Source organism: Hesperophylax consimilis, chromosome 6 (assembly GCF_061612785.1).
Source record: "Hesperophylax consimilis isolate HC1 chromosome 6, BYU_Hcon_1.0, whole genome shotgun sequence".
Taxonomy (NCBI): domain Eukaryota; kingdom Metazoa; phylum Arthropoda; class Insecta; order Trichoptera; family Limnephilidae; genus Hesperophylax; species Hesperophylax consimilis.
The window spans coordinates 27,123,168-27,145,978 of NC_142841.1; the positions used below are offsets into that span (position 1 = coordinate 27,123,168).

The 22,811-nt window shown below is 33.0% G+C and overlaps 1 protein-coding gene across 3 annotated transcripts in view; it reads left to right on the forward strand.

Annotated features, from left to right (window-relative positions):
- The window catches only part of Fas1 (fasciclin 1 Fas1 domain-containing), a 537,972-nt gene that overhangs the window by 396,854 nt on the left and 118,307 nt on the right, over positions 1–22,811 (forward strand). The gene's annotated exons all lie outside the window — the stretch shown is intronic.

Genomic DNA, 22,811 nt, shown 5'->3' on the forward strand with positions numbered 1-22,811 from the left:
TTGGCTGTCACGACGGAATATCTATTTACAAGTCGACCAGACAGTGGCAAATTGCTAAAACGTTTCTTGAATACACTTAAACAATTGTATATATGTTACCGAAAATGTATGATATCTAGGAATTGTATACAACTCCTAGGAAATGTATTTAATTCCGGAGCTATATAGGAAATGTATAAAATATATTTTTTTTAATTATTTAATACATACAAGTCCCGGGAAATGTATACATTTCCTAGGAATTGTATATAATTCCAATATCGTATTAGGAAATGTATAAAAAGAATGCTTTTCTGGTCAATGGTAAGCACATCGTATTGCCGCAATTACCAATAATCGCTAGAAGTCTTTCTAGCTATTCTTTTTGCCGTAGAAACTTCTTCTATTAACACTTTGTAAAGTTCATCTTCAATATAAACGGTGTTCTTAGCGTTTGTTAACATTCGGAATGATTCTAAAGTACTATAAAATCGTAAATGTTTTACATTTCCGATTGCTATTTAGGAAATGTATAGATTTCCTAGGAAATGTGTTCAATATAATTTATTTCACACATTTCCGGGCCATTTTAGGAACTACATACATTTCCTAGGAATTGAATACAATGACGGATTGAATTGAATACATTTCCGTTAACATATGTTATGTACACTTTCGTCTTTGCTTCCCTTTTCTCATTCATTGGTTTGACAATTTTTTGTGTAGTTGCTGATACATACATGCTAGAGACCGAAGATTGAATAAATCATGTATACATTGAAAGGATATGTAGCTGAAACGAACTTTCCTTAAAGTATTATGTAAACTCTTTCAGGAACTTGTTATCTTAATATTTGCGCTTTTAAACCCAAAAGTGGTTAAAAATATATATTTTTAAAGGTTTCACTCAATCGCTTTATTATGTACGCACACTTTTTTCACGATTCGCCGATTCATTTAAATTTTATTAAAATGTTGTTATTATATTTTATTTCGATCAACTTGATTTTCAATTATCGAAGAAAGCAAACACTTTGTGGCTTGACATGATACAAAATGAAACAAACACTTAGTTTTAAACCACTTTATTTCGAGTTATATTCGTCCATGTCCATGTCCATTATATTCGTCGTGAGTCCAATCGAAACCGGTCGACGAATATAACTCGAAATAAAGTGGTTTAAAACTAAGTGTTTGTTTCATTTTGTTGATTTTCAATCTTAATTATTAAAAAAGAAACCCTCTCTTAGCACAAAAATCAACATAATATTATATATATTTCTTCCCAATCATTTCGAAAATCTATCGTTTTGCAAAGAGGTGGGTTTTTGTTACATTTGGGTGTTTTTCTCTGCGAAATTATTAATAATCGGCTACCTTTGGAGGTTCATATTAATTCAAATAAGCACTCCAATGGTAAGTTACCTTAAAAAAATATTTGAAAAGCCGGACACTGACAAAACACTGAATAACGCTATACAGTGTAAATATTGTATCTATGTTACCAATGTGTAATGATGAATTTGAACCGTTTGGGTGCCAATCGTCGATTTTCGTCGATTCGTGTTTTAACGAAGATTGCCGATCGTCGATTTCCGTCGATTGCGTCAGTCGTGTTCTGATTCGCGCGTACGTCTGTGCGTAAAATTCTCATTTTTTCGAAACGCCTGGACTTCGGGATCCTCCTCCGCGTGATTCTAAACCAATATTCTTTAGTAAAACACCGAAAAAATCATCGAAATCCTTGAAAATTCAAAGAATTTATGGGGTTTTAAAAAAATATATAGTTTCATAAAAAATAATGTTTTTTTGGTGGCATTTTACAAGCAACTGTATGAATTTTTTTGGCACTCAAACTGTTAAAAAACCTCGCAACTGTGACAATAGATTTATTTAGGAAAGTACACGTTTAAGGATTATTAAAATGATAAGATAATGAAGGAGGGAAATTGACGTCAGCGGCGTTCGACAACGAATATGATCAGGGTATCGATTCTCCAATCCAGACCGCTCGTAATCGCCGTCGTCATACATTGGTGCCGATTTTATTCATGAGCCTCATCGAAGGTACCTAATTACATACGTCAAAAATCAAAAGTCATTCCAATCGAACAACGAGTGGGTCTAACCACTCGTTGTTCAAGTGGAATAACTTCGTCGAGAATCCCCAGAACGGTTCCGGAAATAGCGAACAGGTGACGGTGGGGTTGTTGAAAGTAGGAACTGCCAAGAATGCTACATTCTATAAATAATTGGTGTTGAAAGAAAGAGTGGAAGGTCGAAGGAGTGTGAAACGTGGGCCTATTTGGTGATAAAGAAACTTCAGTCAGTCAATCAGTTGGTAGGTGTTCAAAGTGTAACCGGGCAACTAGGACAGCGGCAATACAAAACAATCTCGACCGATGATATAAAGCCATGGAAGGAATGAAAAAACTAGGTTAAATGGGTTAGGTTGGGTTTGTACAGTTTTTTTCATCTCTTTCAGTGACTTTTATCTCTTTTCGAAAGTGTGTTGAATTGTCACTGTCCTGAGCTGCCATGGAACTGTTCAAAGTGTAGGACAGTTGTTCCGGTTGGCTGAGGTGAGAGGGAAATTTGACAGAATAGTCCCCAATATTAGAACCATTTTTTTCATAAAGTACCCTATTAAGGTGTGTTGTTCCTTATTACCATAAAAATTACTGTAAGGTAATATTTCAATGAAATATTGTTTCACAGGTTAGTTGACATTTTCAGCCGTGTTGTGGCATTATTGGTAAGGTAATAAAAACGCTTTCAGACAAAAGAACTCTACCCTTTGTCGCTTTACAATATTTCACACAACTCCACAATCCCAACATATTTCATTCAACAATACTCTATACCTGTGAATAGTTCATATTAACTTGCTCCGTAGTAAAGTGTATTTTAAAAACTATAACGCTCAAATTAAAAGTTACTCGGAGTGTTACGTGTTCGTACTACAAAGTTCTAAAATATTTTTTTATAATATCCGAGTTATTTAAAGTTCCTTCCGAATTAAATCAGCAAAACTATAAACAATACAATTTGCTTTTACGCGGGTAGTACGAAAAAAACATTAATTCAAGATGCATTGCCGAGTGTGCTCAGAAACTCTACGTACTGACGAGTTAAAATTCACGTGTGCCGCATGCAAAGGGGCATTTCATTTGGCTTGCGGAGGTATTATTGAGAACAAATATCGTCGACTTAATCAAGAACGGCGATCTCAACAAGTTTGCAAGCATTGCAATTCAGCCAAGCCCGGCGCTGCTAGCCCGTTGCAGACAATCAGTGATACTGAACCTTTGGAGCAGATTAAAAAAGTTACGGATATTAGTTCAGCGATCGCCGCTCAGACACCGACAAATCTTAAAGATATTCAAGATCTAGTCATGAACAAGACGTCCAATCTGGAAAAAACACAAAATGATATTCTAGATCAGAATAACAAAATACTTGAAAGTATTCAATTTATGAGTTCTCAATATGAGGATTTCATGGCTAGAATCCGTGACATCGAACTAAAAAATGATGAACTCACTAAAAAGAACTCAACCCTGGAAGCTAGGATTTATGTCTTGGAAAAATGTGTGGACATGCAGGAAAGGGAACTCAAAGCGAACAACATAGAAATAAGAGGCATTCCAGAAATCAAAGGAGAAAATCTGCAAGACGTTTTTTTCAATATCTGCAAAACAACAAAGTCCTCCACTGATACAAAGGACATTGATGCCATTCATCGCGCAGCAGCAAAAAAAAACAACAAGAGTCATCCGAGAGAAATCATTGTTAAATTCAAAACGAACATAGCAAGAGAAAACCTGTTAACAGACGTAAAAACTTTCAACAAAAACAAACAGAATCCAGAAGACAAATTGAACACCTCAAACATCGGTATAGCTGGTTCCTGCTCGCCGATCTTCATTTCAGAACAACTAACATTTCGCGGTAAACAGCTGTGGTACAAGACACGAACAGCGGCGAAGGAGAAACAATATCGCTTTTTTTGGATTAAACGGGGGCAAATTTATCTTCGTAAAAACGAGGGAACTAATGCCATTGTTATCTCAGACGAAAGCAAATTGGCTGCGCTTTGATAATTTTGAATTAATGGCTATTCTTTCGAGGTATTTCTTGACCCGTGCATTTATGTCTCGCTCTATATTTCTCCATATTTGTTTCATTTCCTACCCTTCTGGAATTCATTTGTTATGTATGTTATACAGTTCCTGCTACCTTATTTTTATTATTATTATTTTTTTGTCTTCTTGCTATCTCTTTCATAGTACTATATCTAATTACATTATTTATACTATATTATTATATATTACTCATATTTGTATAATTTACTACCGTTTTCTAATTCATTTGATATCAAGCAATTCTTGCTACCATTTTGTTTTTACTTCTTGCTATCTCATTAATAGTACTACATCTAACTACAACATTTATACTATATTATTTATATTAAGCACATTTACCATTTTAACTACATTTGGAATCGCATTTAATTATATATTACTCGGGAACCAACTTCTATACAACACACAACCAACACATATTTATGATTCAATTAAATTATGATACCGGAAATGATTCCGGCATAGATCTTAACATGAATGTCATTGATGATATGAACAATCTAAATAACTATAAATGGTGTGCTTACGGCGTTAAAATTATACACCAAAATATAAGAAGCATTTCTAATATTGACGATTTTTTAATTTTTCTGGATCAAATCAATTACCAATTCGACGTTATTATTTTATCGGAATGCTGGCTTAGTACTGTTAAACAAAATCACCAAACTTCTGATGTTTTTCAACCTAAGATTTATGGTTATGCGCCCCTGAAGCCTGTCTGCTCATTAGGTACATCACTACTGTAAAGCGTATCACATTTGTACGTCGCACACTAACTCTGTGTGAAACTTGGTACCTACTACGGTAATGATTTATAATAAATACATAACACAATATGGCGTACGAAGTAATGCACCAATTTCACCAAAGTAGCACTAAATCAGGTACTATGTATTTATATTCATAGTTTATGTTTCATAGCTTATATTTCTATCTATATATATAGTTATTGTTTTTACATTTTAGCAGTAGTTCAAGAAATGAGCGCGGTATATATTCGTATTGCCGTATAATATAATTTGTTCTGAATTCATGTTTTAATTCTAGTTACAACGCTTACCTCATACTCTGTAAATTTTAATATTTTATGTTACCAGGTTAATTCGGTAAATCCGATTATAATATATGCTACCAGATTAATTTTTTCTACTTCTCACAAAACAATGTATGTGTACTTATATTTATTATATACATTTTCTTTATTACACAACTTAGTTTCAGAGAAAAATGAAACTTTTTTTTTTTTTTTGGTTTTTGTTATGTAATTATGTACATTTCAGTAATAATATGAACTAAACATGTCAATTTGTCTGTCCTAGAACGGGAAACTTTCCTAGTTGGACAGGCAAAGCATCCAATATGTAATATGTACTTTCTTTTGATAAATAAATAAATAAATAAATAAATAAATAAAAAATTTCACCTTCTGCTATTTGGACGGCCTTTGTTCACTTCCCATGGTCGTTAGAAATTTTGAAGTCTCACCAACTAAAAAAGGCACAAGAAATAAACTTAGCAGTTCGTGGGGAAAATGACCACTTAACTTTTGTGTCAGGTAAATCATGAATTATGCAAGAAGTTGCTACAAAATATTTTATGCCCTTCAGGCGAAGGTTGTAATTTAAGGTTATCAAGCACTGTTCACGTGTCGATCAACCTCACTATTTAAAGAATACTTTTTTATTTATTTCACGACAATAAACGCGTAACAGCGTGCGTTGGCTTTTGTATACATGGCAACTTTAGAATAAGGGTCTGCCTAAACACATAATTGAAAACGCGCAAGACTTTATCAGTTTGAGTAATGTACACCGGTGAAAGAAGTAGACGGCAATAGATTGCCGACAAGAAATTGCCTTAAAAAGTTGCTCGTTTACTAGAGATTTTAGATTTTAGACTATGATTTAATTAAATCATTTATTTCTTTACTACACTTTTTTTTATTATTAAACCGTACCGAATCAAAAAGCTAATCAAAGTTCACATTTTTATTAAATCCTCTTTGAACTCTTATAAAAATATAACTTGTTTTCGATGATGTGTGTACGTAAGGCGGACCACCATAGCATTTTAATACATTTTTCATTCGTTAATAATGTTGTACCGGATCAGATATCGATAGTTTTATATTGCTACTCGAATAAATCGGTAAGCTTTTTTCACCCAAATGCGAATCCAATCAAGTGAAATTCGATTTTATTGTTAGTAGCAGAAATGGATCAAAAATTAAATTTTCAATTTATTGTTGGGATTCAGTTATTTTTTCAAAATAAAATATTCCCTCGTAAAGAGAGGGAAAAACAACAAACTTTCACATTATTACTCATGGTTGAGAGAAATTGTTCAACTTATCAAAATTAATAGAATTTTATTTGAAAACTAGCGCAAACCCTTGAAATATCACGGGTATATTATACTCGTAATTGTAGGAATTAGTGAAGCTGAAAGTACCTATTAATAAAATATTTGCCTCATGATCAATATGCCGAACAAAAAATAGACGATCAGAAATTTGATCATCTTTAGTAAACTTTATAATCATTGTTTAGTTTTAGTTGTGTCGAAAATGTAAACTAAAGAAATGCACATCAGTTCCAATTTTTTAAATTAAAAGTTGATTGAACTTGAATAATTTTACGCATTTACGCATTATGCAGGAATATTTGACATCAGGCATGCATGCACGGAAAACTGAAATCAGTATGTTTAGTAATGTTTCAAAAATTCGATTTCATTGTGAACATAACAACTTTGTACATACTTAAAACCTATCATCATTGTGAACATGACAACTTTGTACAGTCTCAAAACCTATCATCATTGTGAACATGACAACTTTGTAGAGTCTCAAAACCTATCATCATTGTGAACATGATAACTTCGTACAGTCTCAAAACCTATCATCGTTGTGACCATGACAACTTTGTACAGCCTCGAAACATAACATCAAATCGATTGAACATTATTTTTTACCAATAATCCAACCACCACACCAGGATCTCAAACAAACTCTCTCAAGACATCCACTTCGTCATTCATTCACTTTCACATATATAATCTTCTGCTGTACCTTGAATCTCATTCATTTTTCCTGAGCTGCACCGAATGAATGAATCTTCTGAATTATTGAATAATTTTCCAATTTCATTGACGCCGCTCTGAAATAAAGGTTGTCCGTTAATATTATCATTGTTGTCCCGCCCCTGGAATGCAAAAATACTTTCGGTCGTTCAAATGGCCGGCTATTTTTGGTCGCCCTTGGCGAGACCATCATCGCAAAGTAAATAACCCCTCTCGTATATTAAGGATAAACATTAGGGTTGACGATGAGTTATACTGGCTGTGGATATACCGTATACTGGATGTGAGATTTGGAATACCAGGACGCGTGTTGATTTTGGTCCCGCTTTAATTGAAGCACGCAGGTAACCGATACGATAATATTCGTCAACGTGGCTATTCACTAACGAGGGTGAATCTAATATGTAATATCGAATATTGTTGGCTTTTAAAATAATACTCATACGAGAATATATATTCGTTTATTTTGTGAGGCGTCATTATTATATATGGGTTAGATTATTGATCGTAAATAGTTTATGGTGTTTTTCCCTCTATATTTTGCCTATATTTTCTTTGCAACTTTGCACCGAAAATGGTGCCTCTATTTTCACTGCTTGTGAATTTTTGGTGGTAATTTGCTTTTGAAGTAAATATACATTCATAATGGTAGTTTATTAAGTTTGTTAAAACGTGATACATACTATTTTTAGCTGATTTCATATATTATAAATAATGATTAAGCATATCTCATTCATCGATGAAATATAATTATGCAAGTAAGATTTATTTTGAGGTATTTTATATCACGCATATAATAGTGTTAAAAACACACTTATTTACATACTTTTATCATTTCAAAATTGTTATTCATGCCTCTGTATACTTACCTTTTTCTTTGTTTAAACATTTTAATTTTGATTTTTTCTTTCTATATTTTGTCATCACTGTAAGAACAGTTTTTTTTTCTTTTATTAACGAGCACTGCTTTTCTAAAACACAAACAGCAGCCTAACATTAAGAAATATTATATAATGCACCTAATTCTACACTGCAAGTCATGTACATGAATATTTAGTCCGATTATTATATATTATATTATATATTATATTTTATGTAGTTTTTTTTGTGAGATATATATACGGACTAAATATTCAAGAACATTTCTTTCAACTCTTATAGAAAACTAATACATGCATATGCAAAGGCTAGAAGCTTGGTACCACAGCAACAATACGTGTGTGTTTAATATACTTATAGTTTCTTCTCGTCTTTTCCAAAATTTTTTAGATTTTTATTTTCCTTTATTTCAATTTCGCGTCCTGTCTTATTTTAGTTTGCCAATAATTTGTTTTTAATTGTAAAGATCCGGATGTAAATGATGTTGACAGATGTAGTTGTGTTTGACTAGAATCTAGATTGAGCAAAATTCAAACTCTTGAAGAAGAGTTAAAATAAATATCCATTTAAACGAGTTAAAAAAATCATTTCATTATTAATTTCCTGAAAAAAGACTGGGACAAAGTACCCTCGCTTAAGGATAATTTTTACCCCGGTTCAAACTATTTTTCTTATTTTCAATTAGAAATATAAATGAAAACGCTTTTTTTTCCCCCTACCACATATTTTTCTTAACAAACCTTTTACATTACTAATAAAAAGAAAGTAAAATTTGTAAATAATAACCTTTAAAGTATGGCCCTTGTATGGCAGGTAGATTAAAAATAATATAAATGTATTCAGATAGTGAACATGAGCCATTAAAATATTATAAATAACTACGAGCAAGTCACACAGTTCATGTAATGACTACCCTTTGCGTTGATATATTCCTACCCGTATTGTACACATTAATATTATGTATGTAGGACTGTGTGTACATATTTTCAGTTTGCGGTCGGAATCCTATTAACTGCTCAAATATGTTATTGCGATTGGCCTCTAACTGCGGTTGATAAATATTCCGCTCCATCTGATTGACAACTCTTCCTGAATAGGTCGGAGATTATTTGAATTGGCAATTATTTGACTTATGTTTACACGTTTCAGATAGTTTCTCTTGAAATGTAAAGGTTTTTAATGGATTGTAAATTTAAGAATGTAGGATTTTCGAAATTCAGGACAGGTAAAAATATTAGTTGTAAACCGGGAATTATCGGGTAATTTTGAAATCCGTTTTCTGAGTCCCCCTTGAACTAAGGATAAGATTTCCAGTGACATGCACTCTGTTAAACACTATAAAGTGAACGCAATAATAAACGTGCGCTCACTCCAATGATTTATTTGAAAGATTTAGCGCCCCAGCAGCCGGTTAACGGCCAGTTTCCTTCAGCCGGTGCTGATTTGTACCACAAAAAGCAAACCGGTGCATGCGCTGGCTATGCCATTTCAGTCACTATAATAGAGTAGCTTTTGTTTGTGCAAAATCATTTAAATGCCCTGTATAATTTCAGTCAAGGTGAAGACTGATATAGAGTAGCTTTTGTTGGTGCAAAATTATTTACAAAGCCTCTACCACTTCAGTCGCGGTCACCACTGTAATAGAGGAGCTTTTTTTCGTGCAAAATCATTTACATAGCCCATACATTTCAGTCAGTGTGACGACTTAAATATAGTAGCTTTTGTCATTTACAAAACCAATATCACTTCAGTCACGGTAACCACTGTAATACGGTAGCTATTATTTGTGCAAAATCATTTATAAAGCCTATACCAATTCAATCAAGATGACGACTATGAGTATAGTAGAGTAGGTATTGTTTGTGCTAAACCATTCATAAAGCCGTAGATATTATGATTTGAATTATTTAAAAAATACTGACTAATAAATAAGTATTTCTATAAATAGGTCTTTCAATGTTTTTGCAAGCTGTCGTGACATTTTCTATCAATTTTATTTTATTTATCGGAAGAGTAAGATTTCCCTGTGGAATTTCCTCACATCAATCAATATTAGTACAAGCCACAGCAAAAGAAACAGCAGACACCCCTTAACACAGCATCTGAATATCATTTCGACCAGCTGGAGGCAAACCACGTGACAATTACTTTGGCACCAGCAGGGTTCTAATATATCCCGAATAAAAAACAACATCGTTCTTAGATTGACCGCCGGCGAGGAAACATTGAAATAACCAGAACTTGAACAGAAAAGTAAAGTTCGCTAAAATAAGGTAATGGTTTGCAGCGCAGTACCTACATTATGGGACTTTTCTGCGGAGGGTCTGAATGTACGATTTCAACCCAACCGACTATCACTACGTGCTAAGTACAATATATTCTATTATGTCTGAAATAATTCACTTAAATAAATTATATTAAATAGGATTCGGAATATGGCATCCCCACTCCCGTTTACGTTGTGTGATTGGAGGTAGAGGTGACAAGTACCTGGGAAGATCTGGTCACTAAATAAGACTAAAACCATTTCAACTAACTGAGAGAATCTACTACAACTAGGCATAAATAATAATGTACCTGCTATGTATTAATTTAATTAAATTATGTATGCATCAAATAATTCATATAAATTAATTATGATAAAAACAGATGATTGTTTTAATTTTCTGAAAAGAGCTTTTTTATTTGTGAAATCAAATATGAATGCATCAGCACAATGCTGCCTGCTCAATAAATAAAAATAATAATAAAAAACTTAAATATATGTATCATTGGCGTTCACTCAGCGTGCAAGTGTTTGTTATTGCAGTAGAAGTAAATTATAACTCATTTGTAAACGTGTCTAAATAAATATTGTAACAAAATAAAACAAGCGGAACTTTTTCGCGGGATTTGGAATTTGCAATAACTTTTATTATTGATGATAGCAATTCGCGGGCCATTGTAAAAAAGACTATTAATACGAAAGCAGTATTTATTTTCGAAGTGATAATACAATGCGAATTGCCCGTATTTATTGACCAGTCGTCGATTTGAAAAGGTGACGCGTATGCCACCGCTCCGCTCCTCGCAACTTGGTTTCTTCGCTCACCCTTATAGACATGGCTATGGTTTCTCATGTCTATGCTACGAACGAATGTGGACCTCCTTATTTTGAAGGATTAAGTTTTTTTTTTGAAAATTCACTCTTCTTTGTATTCACCAAGTCACCCCGGCAATTAATATAGACCATAGACTGTCTCTAGAAATTATAGATTAATCCACAAGCTTTCAAAAATAATTAATATTGCAGCAGAGCTGCGAAAAGATTTCATAACCAGGAAATATAAATATTAGCCTATATTTTGATCTAGGCGAAATAAATAAAGACAAATAATATCGCCCCTTATCTTTCCCGCCCTTCTCTTTCTCTTTATTTTTTTCTTTTATAGCCCCTTGTCTTATCTTTCTCGGGTTACAAATAACCTGATCATATGTTAACGACCATCACCATGAGCAAAAAGTTTTGTTTTTTTTCAATTATAGAGATTGAAGAACCGATCGGGTAAAAACACTATCAAATCCATTTTTCAAAGTTATCAATAATTACTCTTGATGGTTAGTTACATAAATATTGAAGTCATATATATATTTGGTATGATGCACAGATTAAAACAATTTGATGATTATTTTAATGAATTATTTTCGATGTTCCTTATTTTACTCAACTGTTTCCAAAATGTTTTCTCGTACATTCTTTTATGCAGTGTTTTTCGGGAGCTTAACCACGATTACACCTTTTTTCAAAAATGAAAGTGTCTTATTTATGAACTTTGGCTTTGTTTGGTTAAAAAATAATGGTTGCTTTGCCGAGAGGGTATATTTTACATGGTAATTATTCATAAATCTTCGTTTATATCTTTTTTTATTCCTGCGGCTTCTACTTCCAATGTAATGTCTCCGCATTTTATGGTAGAAGAGTATTTTTTGGTGTTACCTGGTTTTTATGTGATTTTTACTTGTTCTATCTTCTGAACACTAACTTGATAGAAACACATAGTGCTCATTAATAACGATAGATTTTACACACACATTGGAGGTAGCCTAATATATTTGGAGGTTACTGAAAAACTCAAATGTACCTACAGGCGATGCTACCAGGGAAATCACTCTTTTCGAGTAATCTTTACTACGAATCGGTTAACATTATGAATACCACAAATATGATTGCACAATAGGGTGTATCGATTTTTAACTTTTTTTTGTTTTCAAATTCCAAGTTGAAAAAAAGTTGCTACTAGGTACCACAACTTACCACAAAAAGTTTTGGATTTTTAAAAAAATGTTTAGGTCTCCCGCACAAAGCCTAAAGTTTTAATTTTTTTCAAAAAATATCAAATTTTTTTAAAATTTATAAAAATAAAATCGTAACTTTTGTGTTTATTCCAAGTTAAAAAACAATAATATTAGGACATAAAAATAAATAGGTAGTTTAAACTTTAAAAAAAATATGTTTTTTATATGTACACAAAATTTCAAAATTTCATCAAAATTAACAAAGTTTAGGGCTTGTGCGGGAGACCTTATCCATTTTTATATAAAAAAAATCGTTTCTTACTTATTTTTATGCCCTAATATTACTGTATTTTAACTTGGAATAAACACAAAAGTTACGATTTTATTTTTTTAAATTTTAAAAAAATTTGATATTTTTTGAAAAAAATTAAAACTTTAGGCCTTGTGCGGGAGACCTAAACATTTTTTTAAGAATCCAAATTTTTTTGTGGTAAGTTGTGGTACCTAGTAGCAACTTTTTTTCAACTTGGAATTTGAAAACAAAAAAAAAAAGTTAAAAATCGATACACCCTATTGCACAAATACAACTGCTACTACTCAATGAAATGTTTCATTAAAAAATTACAACTTTGAAATTTTCACTGACGGTTTCTATTGATTAATTTTTTTTTTCTATTAGTCACAAAATAAATAAAAAAAACCTTTCTAGTGCTTAAATCGACCATTCCTAAACTTCGTTTGCCAAGCAATTTTTATGCCTTTTACCTATATTTCTATTTGTTTGAAATTCGCAAACATAACTTGTGTTTTAATAGATGGTTTTCAGATAATTATTATTTTTTTGCTAAGAACTGTATCTAATCTTGAGAGAAAAAATACAAACATTAAATAACTGACCAACAAATTACTACACGATATTAAATTTGAGAGTTTACTGACAAAAGAATAATTGTAGTTATATATTTTTGGGATATTATGCCGTGTCGCGCTACCTACTTATGTACAACATTTCGGATGGCATTACAGTGTCCATCATCAGGGCAGATGTGTTTGATGAGTAGAAAATACGAAATTAATATAAATATTTAAGGATGGGTTGTTTTACAGAATTTTAACAATTCGTCAAGTTTCTATTCAGGTTCCGTAATTATTTCAGTTTTTTTAAACAATAATGGTGTGGTAACAGAACTTCAATACAACCTTCACAGAACTTGAAAATTAATTTTGAAATTTTATGAATCGTTCAAATTCTGTGAAACATCCCATCCTAAGTGATATATTGGAACATAATATATTATGTACCAATTTTTAAACAATCAACAAAATAGAATCCATTTTCCAAGTAAATTTAATGTTTTTACTAATTTATGAAAATTTTGGGTTATAGTAACTATTTAATATGCGAGAAAAAACATGTTAATAGTCTTTATGCAATATTTTTATGCTAAAAGCTGAAGAATGCCTTTACAGGAAAAATGTAATACTTATTTTTATTTATTGTTTAGCTTTAGTCAAGGGCAAACAACCGGTTTCTTTCAAGGATGGGTTGTTTCATAGAATTTGAACAATTCATCAAATTTCAACGTTCATTGGCGAGTTCTGTGAATGTCGTATTCAAGTTCTGTTATGATATCATTGTAGGCCAGTTCCTTGACAGCAGTTAAATAATAACAGAACTTTCATAGAACTTGAAAATTAACTTTGAAATTTGAAGAATTGTTCAAATTGGGTTGTTTCGTAGAATTTGAACAAGTTATCAAATTTCAAGGTTTATTTTCGAGTTCTGTAAATGTTATATTCAAGTTCTGTTATGATATCATTGTAGTCAATTTTCTTGACAGCAGTGAAATAATAACAGAACTTGAAAAGAACATTCACAAAACTTTAAAATTAACTTTGAAATTTGAAGAATTGTTCAAATTAGGTTGTTTCATAGAATTTGAACAATTCATCAAATTTCAACGTTGTTTTCGAGTTCTGTGAATGTCATATTCAAGTTCTGTTATGATATCATTGTAGGCAAGTTTATTGACAGCAGATAAATAATAACAGAACTTGAAAAGAACTTTCACAGAACTTGAAAATTAATTTTGAAATTCGAAGAATTGTTCAAATCAAATCTTCGAAATAACCCGTCCTAAGTGGTAATTATGTTTGGATGAAACCGCTGTCTTCTTCCTTAAATTTAATTATAACCTTGCTGAAGTTTCTAGATTACTTTTCAGTTTGTTCGCCAAGTATCGTGAATATTACCATTATTGCCCCCCCCTCTTTGTGTATGTTAATTAATCTTAGCCATTTTCATCATACTCGTAAACTTGTTATGAACACCGACACAATATGCTCAATGTTGTTTCTGGTGAAACCAGTTTGTAAACAAAGGGAAGGTTTATGAGTTTTCTTGCGGTAGCTTCAGGATGGCACTTCACAGAGTACTTAATCAAATGTTATCTTTCTTGTAATCATGAATAAAAAAATGTACAGGAGTTAATTCTTCGGAGAGGCGAATTTGATGATAAACTTTTTAAGCAAGAAGTTGCGATCGTTACGAAACGAAAAGCCGTAGAGTGACGGACCCGACGATTATTAATAAAAGTGTTAATTTTTATTATTTTTTTTTATTTTAAGGAACATAAACAGTCATATTAATATAGTACTCGGCTTTGGATGGAAAGAATTGTACCAATTATAAATGTTTACAGATGGTTTATTTGGTAATATACAACTAAGTTTTAAGGACGGGTTGTTTCGGAGAATTTGAACAATTCTTCAAAATTAATTTTCAAGTTCTGTTAAAGATTTTTCAAGTTCTGTTATTATTATTTTAGTTTTGTCAAGCACTTTCACAAAACGAAAATGAAAGTTGAAATATTATGAATTGTTAAAATTCTCCGAAACAACCCGTCGTGAATGTAGACAAAAAATATAAAAGGCAGAACTAAGTAACAAATATAAACAAATGGAAGAAGAACAAGTATAATAAAGCTATATAAATTATACAATGAATTTTTTAACAATATATGTGTTTTTCTAACTGTACAGGATAGAGTGGGAAACAGGTTTTGGCATTGGGGTGGGATTGGGGAGGAAAGGGATTAAGGAATATTGTCGTGCAAATGAAATATTAAATAAGGTACAATTAATTTAATCATCATTACTTTGTGTTATTCACACCTAAAATGTGACACAGTGAACTTCTGTAACGGTTCTGTTCATAAATTCATTTTATTGATTGGAGTCGGTTTTGCATTTGTCAATATAGAAAAGGGTTTTCTGTCTGCTATGTCGAAGCGATACGTGGACATTTATTTTGTTTACCAACTCTGGGCAGTCTTAACTTTTCAGTTAATAGTTTTGTAAAGGAGCATCTGATCAGCGACAAGCCTCCTGCTGAGTAGTTTCGTGATTCGAAAAAGTTTCTCAATTTAAGGTATACGTTGAATGATTTAAAATTAAAAATTTGAGAAATCGCTCCTGAACTCTTTCTAACCTGTTAACATAAATAATGTAGCGCGGAATCCAAATCTGTGAACAGAATTCCAGGTGTGGACGAACGTGTGAATTAAATATTTTTAATTATAAAGCAGACAGTTTTCTGATTAACCACACCTTCCTCAGGGCAAAGTACGTATTAAATAAATAATATTATAAACATCGATGCTGCTTAATTTATTATTGGATAATTTGTATAGCGCCGCTTTTGTGAGATATCACCTCAGGGGCGCTTTACAGTTGATGCAGGTATTACAGAAAATATAAATATTACAAAAATAGAGTGAAGTTAAGTTAAGTAAAATGAAGTAAAGGAACAGGTGACACGAAGATAGAAGATGGAGACTCTGCAGCAAGAATCCCAGGTGGTGAAGAAACTGGTCCAGCTGCTGCAGCGAAAGAGTCCACCGCGTCCGCCAACAGTGCCAGCACGAGGTTCGTCATCCGTCCAGGTATGTGTCTGCTGCTAATAAAGCGCTGACACACTATCCTCTCACAGATACCAGACCTTGGCAGCACCGCTGTGACGTTCTACGAAGATAGAAGATGGAGACTCTGCAGCAAGAATCCTAAGTGGTGAAGGAACTGGACCAGCTGCTGCAGTAAGAGAGTCCACCGCGTCCAACAACAGCGTCCAGGTATGTATCTGCTGCTAATAAAGCGCTGACACCTCACATAGATAAGAGACCCTGGCAGCACCGCTGTGACGTTTGGCAAGTCCATCATTTATCTCCATGTAATCCTGTTCCTGGTAATTGTTGAAGTGAAATGAGTAAATTCTATAAAATATATATTATAAAATTAAGTGTACAATGTGCGTACCGCTAAAATTCAGAAATAAGTCCCGGTACGGTCAAGGGAGTTATATAGTGTAGTAGCCCTCTATCCCTCATTCATGAATAAGGTTCCCGTTTTTACCTGGAGGGCGTGCTTTTGAAGATACAAGGGCCGGAAGATACGTCCTGAACATTCTGGAATGTTCAGGAATAGTCTTGAGCGTTCGGGAACATCCCGGAACATCCCAAATCATAATGAACTAAAAACGGGATTACAGTCCGTTTCCTGATAAACTTTCATTAAATTCGTAATCTTGGCAATACATTGGAATCTCTAATCTCTAAATACAGGGATTTCCAATAAGAGGTGTTATTTTGAATAGCCCGCTATTTCGGTAGATGTGACTTTTAAAGCTGTTATTTTTTGATATTTGACAAGTAGAAACTACGCCATTAATAAAAATGGAACGATACACACTTCAACAATGCATTGAAATTATTAAAATTCACTTGAGTGAATCAAATGCAAATCATCTTGAGTGATGAGGCCCATTTCCACCTCGGTGGCTTCGTCAACAAGCAAAATTATCGCATCTGGGGCTCGGAAAACCCAAGAGTTATTGTTGAAAAGCCTCTCTATCCTCAACGTGTGACTGTTTGGTGCGGTTTATAGTCCGGCGGAGTCATTGGACCTTACTTTTTCGAAAATGAGGCTGGAGCAACAGTTAAGGTGAACGGATTGCGCTATCGAGAGATGATTAATGATTTTTTATGGCTGTAATTGAATGGTATTGATTTGGACAACGCGTAACGTTTAATTTCAACAAGACGGCGCAACGAAACCATTGATCTTTTACCATTGAATATCAAAATAACACCTCTTATTGGAAAACCCTGTAGTATAAAACAAATTCACTATCCGCATCTGTTTGTTTGTCCGCTTAGTTATCACTTTCATTTCGAGAATTTCTTCCGGAAATCTCCGATTTAAAATTTATATTTATTGAAAGTACCTAGAAACGCCGGGTACACGTCACCTAGTATTAACTAATTTTATATTTTAATTAAGATAAATTATTTTGATGATACGTCCGCTTTATTGATTCCCAATATTTCATATCAGTAAATTAAATTGCCTCTCAATCGCAAATATTTAAATATTCATCTCTAACAGCTATTTTTTTCATAAATTGCGAAATCTAATTAACAGGTAGATGTATTTTTCAATCGAAATTCCAATTTCGTTCGGAATTAAAATTAACCAATATTATGCGGGTAAAGCTCTCACTATGAATAATTATTAGCAAGCAATATGAATTAGTACAAAACATGTTAAATTATAATGAAACACGTTTCTAAAGTTGATATTGTGTTTCCTGAATTTCCATAAACTGTTTAGAAGAATTTTATTTTCAGTTTTCATGAAACTATTTGATTATGATCATATCTGATATTTTGTTTATATTAACTCCACACACAGGAATGTGTTTTTATGTGATTACCACACAAGAGTCCCAATTGCTCCCAACCGTCTGGAGCCAGTGAGACTACGGCATCCCCAATTGGGGTACCTTTTGCGGCTTAATGTAGTGCGGAGCGGAGGGTGATGGGGAAGAATGTGTTGAAGTACCTGCTATTAAGATCTAGTCTCCAAACAGGGCTATAATAAAAGACAAATCATAAATATCCTGTCTGAGATCATGCAATATTGTAAATCTTGTAACACAGATACAGCTTACCTCCGTTTCGCCTGTTCTTTCGAGAGTTCTGTTCCTAATGATGATTAATATTATTCTAGATTAACATAATCCCACCGGCACTTAGACCTCTTTTAGCTATCCCATTAAAACCATAATTATTACATTCCATTAACTAATTCGAAAACAAAAAACACTCAATTTTTTTCTCTTTTCTTTCAGGTATGTTGGCTTCATCACAAAACACAGCAAAACACCGGAATTGCTGCTAACTTCGAAGAAGATATTCGTAAATAAATCTTTTTAAGTATTTTGTATTACGTTTAATCTCTTTTATTCTTGTTTTATTTTTGTTTTTAATAATACAATAAAGCACTTATAATCCCCTTGATAAATTACTAAAACTTGAGAGCCATTTCCTCTGTAAAACTTCCCTTCACTCTGCAATCAATATCAATGAGCTTTCTATAAAACATTAATGTGACGCATTTTTTGCCATCACTAATGACACAATCGATTCATTTTAATCCAATATCTTTGTTCATTTTTATAAAAAACCATTCGCTACGGGCAACCTATCGACTGTCACAGAACTTTTTCCCGGGAGAAAGTTCGTCAGTCGCAAGAGCTTTCGTTTTGCTTTTTATTCCATACTTATGTAATTTGACCTGGTATGAATATTTCAGAAAGTTGATCCGGATAATGTGGATATTGTTACATTTTATGCTAATGATAAACTTATGTATCCCGTGTCTGTGCTTTTATTGTTGACCATCTGTCACCCATATTCTTTGTAAGGATAGGTTGTTTCATAGAATTTCATGTTGTTTCAGAACAATTCATCAAATTTCAACGTTCATTTTTGGGTTCTGTAAATGTCCTATTCAAATATTGTTATTATAATTAATTAAACCAATTAATTAAGGCCATTCACCTGACATAACTAAAATAATAACAGAACCTGAAAAGAACATGAAAATTAACTTTGAAGAAATTTGAAGAATTTTTCAAATTCTCTGGAAAAACCCCATCCTAAGACTCCCTTCAGGTGATTTTTCACATAAACGACGCTATGCAAGTTATGAAGTTATTATCTTTATTCAATTTATTGGAATAACTTTATGATGGTTATACATATCGATGTAATATTTAATCATTGAAAAATATAATAATATTAATAAATCTTAATGTGCGATAATCGTAGACTATCGACACATGGGTTAGATTATAGGGGTTATAATCTAAGCAGGTATTTGCCTATGTAAATTAACGCTCTATTCGCTAAACCAAAAAGATAGGTATTCGCAAATGTGACTTACGGAAGAGTTGGTTGGGATGTTGGCAGCGCTCGTATGGTAGAGGTATTTACAGGCACTCGTATCAAATTGCATTAATAAAACTCCGGATTACATTCGAATTAACACATCGGTTATTTTATCGGTACGGTGTTTTGTTAACTGTCATTAGATGGCGTTGTCGCTACGGCGCTGGCGCGGGCGGCTAGATTCCACTCAAAGCAACACTGCTCAGATTCAAAACAGTAAAATTTGAATCCCAGCCTCCTTATTGGTTGGAGCGAAAAATGCGTCACGAAACACTAAACGAAACATCGCACAGAAAATAAAAATATAACGGTCAGTAAATATCGGCGTATCTGAGACATTATCTATGTTATAAATATATTCCTAAACTCAATCAAGTAGTTTTAATATACGAGGCTATAATATAGACCTTTTTGGTAACAAATATGATATCCGGCTAAATACGCTAATTAAGGGGGTGATTTTATCTTTAATATCTTGAATATGCTGTTTAAAAGTTAGGTGTTTATCAATGCAGAGCCCTGATATTTCTCCTTTATCAGGATTTGCAGTTTGTTATATTCTATGTTTAAGGGTAGATTAGTAACTGAGTTCTGCTTTGTCTTTATTTAGTTTATTTCTTAGACTTCTAAGATAATATTCCCTTGTAATACCTTCTTTAGCACATATTCAAAATTCGCTATTAAAATAGTTTTGAATCCAATATTACACCTACGTATTTGATTTCATTTACTTTTTTCCATTTTTCCTCATTATTTCTCTAATTTTACCCTTTGTTATTTGGTTTATTGCCTTTTTCTATATATTTTGTTTATATATACATAACCCGGCCTAAGAAGGACTACATTCAACGCTGGATTGATTATAGTAGAAAAAGGATGAAAAGTTTTCACTTTGTAGATTAATTTTATTAATTAAGAAGGAAATTTCCCGCGATGTTTATGAAGATAATAAACTTCATATTTAACAAAGGTTTTTTTCACCTTTATTTCTGTTGTCCCAGAAGAGTTTAATTAAGGTTTTTTTCTCTTTTTTCAACCCTCTAGTAACCATGGCTAGTATATTGCCACTCTTCTGACAACATAGTTAGTATTTTATCTCGTAATGAATAAAAGTACGGTGGGTTTTTTATGACCGGATTTTAAAAATAAGAGAATCTAAAAAGACTCTCAAATTTCTTATAATTTTAATTTATTTTTTTATTTGGACGTACACAGTATATTTTACAACAAGTGATAAGGTTTTTGTAGGTTAAATATCAATTTTCCGGGTCCAATACAAGGTCTGAGTAATTTTGTATGGAATAATTATTGTTTTTAATCCTTACTTATGATGTAGGTGTGAGTAATAACAACAAAAGGCACTAAATAGGAAGAAAGTTGTTAAAGAGATGAAGTGAATATTTTAAATTCTTAAATTACGAAGCTGAGAAATTGTATTTGACCATTGAGAAAAATCTAATGCTAAATTAAGTTAGTTTATATCACGTCAAAAAATATCTTAAATTAGTTTGAATATTAGCAAAGAATCACGAAAAATGTCAAAGTGTAGTAATTTTTCATGGTGGGTGTAAGCTGTGATTGCGCGAGCAATTGGTGAGGTATTTGTGTTGCATTAGTGTTGTTGTCTTCTCTATGAAGAGACGTGGTGTGCCTGGTATGCCTCATGGAAACATGTCAACCAGTGTCAGATAGCAACAGTAATATTGTTTATGAAAAACTGGGACAGGCCCAGCGATCGCATGCATTATAGGTAAAGTATTTTGTACAACATTTCAAAGTGTAAGATACAGATTACGTTTATTTTACCAGTGATGTAGTTGATAATGTCAGTATCGCCCTGGTGAAAGACCACCATTCAGAATCAAATGTTTCTTGAAAAGGCGTCAGCCCTTTTTTGTGACCAGATTTGAATAGCTAGGTACTTACCTACTTGCGCACTTTCCTCTTACCCATCTACTTCACCTCTGGACTACCTTCAGCTTCGCAACATATACCATAGACTCACTGGCTCTTGACGGTTAATGACGGGAGCAAATGGGATAAATCTGAATCAACTCCGCCCTTATTTTTTGTAAAGCGTACAACCAATGAAAGAACAATGTACTGCCACCCAGTAAGACATCGTTGTGAGGCTGGTTAAGGAAGGTTTTGTATCATGGAACTAAATTAGTGTGCATAAGTAGATTTGCCATTTTACGCGATAACGAATGGGAAAAACAACCCATTTTCATGCAGACGATATCAACTTTGAACGGGTGTGCCACTTTTCATAAATTTATTTTCGTCATCCTCCACCTTTTTGTTTAATTCAAGCACAGGCATTTTTACCAATTTTCTTTTTAAGCTCCAGTTTTGCGGCTAAGTTACTGAGAAAATTATAATTTGAAGCACACCACCGTTCGCACTTGTTCGACTCGGTACCATTTCTTACAGGCCCGCGCCTGGCCAGGGCTTAAATCTTAAATTTATGCAAAGTCCACCACTACAAAACCAATCCAATTATATTTTGTGGTTATCAGCCCTTCTATAGCCTTATTATTACTTAATGTATTTATGTAAGTTAGAACATTTTTAAGGATAATCCGATCAATTTTGTTTGTTCTATACGTACTAATACAGAAAATTAATCCGTATTAGAAACTGTAACAAGTAATTTACATTAGGTACTTAAAACAAGTAAATTACATTAAGGGCGAAAAGAAATATTTACTTTGATTGAAATGGCTCTAGTCATGTTTGGTGGCTATAACTGCGTTATATATAGTCGGGCATTTCTCAACCACCCTCTTCTCCTTCTATTTTCTCTCCCTACTTCCTTCAGTCTCTCAACATGCCCCGAATGGGGGTTGCCTCTCTTGCAATGCGAATATTGCATTTCGAGAAAACTACTAACGACTTCAAAAAGACATTGCCTGCTAACTTTCATATTTGTCAGCGTTGATCAAATTATGGCTTGTGGTCATCCCATCCTATTAGCGTGGATAGACACAGACATAAATTGAGGTATCCTCGTCAAAGGAAGTTATTTGCCCGTAACAAGGCTTTGTTGAAGGCTCGATGTTTATACCATACATCCCGTGGGGTGTGACGCGTACCCCGGTACCCCGGGGGTAGCGAAGGAACCTGGAAACCGGGACTAGAGCTACCCCTAATTTGGTGG